This window comes from Peromyscus californicus, unplaced genomic scaffold (genome assembly GCF_007827085.1).
Source record: "Peromyscus californicus insignis strain IS unplaced genomic scaffold, ASM782708v3 Scaffold_13__1_contigs__length_99412109, whole genome shotgun sequence".
Taxonomy (NCBI): domain Eukaryota; kingdom Metazoa; phylum Chordata; class Mammalia; order Rodentia; family Cricetidae; genus Peromyscus; species Peromyscus californicus.
In genome coordinates this window covers 65,705,372-65,708,121 of record NW_026294424.1, presented here as the reverse complement: position 1 = coordinate 65,708,121, position 2,750 = coordinate 65,705,372, and positions in this window count along the sequence as shown.

Below are 2,750 nucleotides of genomic sequence, written 5' to 3'. Positions count from 1 at the left end.
CAGATCCTCCCCATCTCTCCACACTTCCAATCCATGCCTTCTTTCTCTCTCTCCCCTAAAAAAACAAACAAACAAAAAAGAAAAACAAAAAAGGGTAAAACAAAACAAACTAAGAAAACGAAAAAGAAACTAAGAAAGAGCACTAGAATGTGTGCACTCTTGTACACACACAGCATAAAAACTCAAAATCAGAAACCATAATATATAACCAAAAACCAGTAAGGGTAAAGAAAGAAAGGAAGAAATAAAGAAAGACAGACAGACAGAAAGAAAGAAAGAAAGGCAAATAAAACAATATGTGACACCCCCCCCCCAAAAAAAAGTTCCAAAATGCTTTTGAGTTCATTTTGAGTTGGCTATCTACTGCTGGTCATGGGGCTTGCCTTTAAGCATGGTTTGTGTACTCAGTGAGACTTTCTTGGAGAAACTAATTTTTATTTTGCTTGTGGTTGTTAATTGGAGTTAGCGTCTTTGATGGGGATGGGAGCTCATGTCTGCCTCCCCATCTCTGCACTGAGAGCACATCTGGTTTGGATCTGTGCAAGTCCTGTGCACGCTGCCGCAGTCTCTGAATTCATATGTGCCTCAGTCCTACTGTGTCTGGAAGACATGGTTTCCTTGGTGTCGTCCATGCGCTCTGGCTTTTACACATATTTCCATCTCCTCTTCCACAGACTTCCCTGAGCTGTGAGGGGAGGGGTTTGATGAAGACATGCCATTTAGGACTGAGTGGTCCAAGATCTTTCACTCACTGCATACTGTCCAGTTGTGGGTCTCGTATTAGTTCCCATCTACTGCAGAAGAAAGCTGTTCTGATGAGGGCCAAGTCAGATACTGATCTATGGGTATAGCAGAATGCCTTTAGGAGTCTTAACTGAATTTTAATTGCTAATCAAGGGAGCTGATTTATGTGTTGTGTTGTTGTCTTGGCATGTCTGTGGTGCTGGGGAAGAATGAAAGTCTGGGTCTTCTGATTCTGAGTCTTGCTGGTGTCTGTTCATTTGACATCTTTAGCAGCAACAGGTTGCTATCGGCTTTCTTAGCATTTGTGTTGTTGGAACAGTGGATACTGAGTCATCTGTGAGCAGTGTTTGTTGATTCCTGTTATTTTGTTTATTGTTGTTGTTGTGTAGGTCCATCCCCCCTTTTTTTCTGGTCTGGGATTACTTATTCTTTGTGTTTTCTTGGGTATAGTTAACCTCTTTAGATTGAAGTTTTCCTTCTAGCACCTTCTGTAGGGCTGGATTTGTTGATGGGTATTGTTTAATCTTGATTTTATTGTGGGAATGCCTTATTTTCTCCATTTATTGTGATTAAAAGTTTTGCTGGGTATAGTAGTCTGGGCCCATGTTTGTGGAACATCTATCCAGGCCCTTCTGGCTTTTTGAGTCTCTGTCTTAGTTAGGGTTTCTATTACTGTGATGAGACACCATGATCACAGCAACTCTTATAAAGATAAACACTTAATTGAGGTGGCAGCTTACAGTTCCAGAGGTTCAGTCCATTATCATCATGGCGGGGGGCATGGTGGCTGCAAGCAGAGATGGTGCTGGAGAAAGAGCTGCTACATGTTGATATGCAGGCAACAGGAAGTAGACTGTCTCACTGGGCGTGGTTTGACATATATGACCACCCCCCCAAAGCCACCTCCACAATGACACACTTCCTCCAACAAGACCACACCTACTCTGACAAAGCCATAACTCCTAATAGTGCCACTCCCTTTGGGGGGCATTTTCTTTTAAACCACCAAAGTCTTCATTGAGAAGTCAGGTGTCATTCTGATAGGTCCGCCTTTTTATGTTTTTTGGTCTTTTTCCCCTGCAGTTTTAAAATACTGTTTCTATGTTCTATACTTTTAGTGTTTTGATTATTATGTGTCAAGAGGGTTTTCTTTTATGGTCCAGTCTATTTGGTGTTCTTTATGCTTCTTGTACCTAGATAGGCAATTCCTTCTTAAGGTTAGGGAAGTTTTCTTCTATGATTTTGTTAAAGATATTTTTTGTGCCTTTGCCCTGGATTTCTTCTCCTTACTCTATTCTTATTGTTCTTAGCTTTGATCTTTTCATAGTGTCCCAGAGTTCCTGGATGTTTTGTGCCAGGATTTTTTCTGATTTAACATTTTCTTTGACTGAGGTATCTATTTCTTCTATTGTGTTCTTCAATACCTGAGATTCTCTCTTCCATCTCTTGATTTCTGTTGATGAGTCTTACCTCTGAGGATCCTGTTTGAGTTCCTAAATTTTTAGTTTCTTGGTTTCCTCAGTTTGGGTTTTCTTTATTGATTCTATTTCCACTTTCAGGTCTTGAACTGTTTTATTCATTTCTTTTCACTGTTTGTGTCTTCATTAATTTCTTGAAGGGATTCATTCATTTCCTCTTTAAAGATCTCCGTCATATTCACAAATGCTATCTTAAAGTCTTTGTCCTGTACTGAAGCTCTGTTGCAATACTCAAGGCCTGCTGTGGTAGGGTTGCTGGGCTCTAGTGGAGGCATATTATCCTGGCTATTATGGATTGTGTTTTTACTTTGGCATCTAAGCATCTGGGTTTGGGGGTGATTGTAATTCTTGGTGCTGATGTCAGGTCTTGTCTTTGTTGGGTTAGTGTTTTGTTTCTTGGTTTCTGTTGCCCTCTCTGGTTCTTTGGAGGGTGTTGTGGTTGTGTATTGCCTGGAAGGGAATTTTTCTGGGATCCTAATAGGTGTGGCCACTGGTAATTTCTGGGTGAAATATGTTTCTAGGTATTGG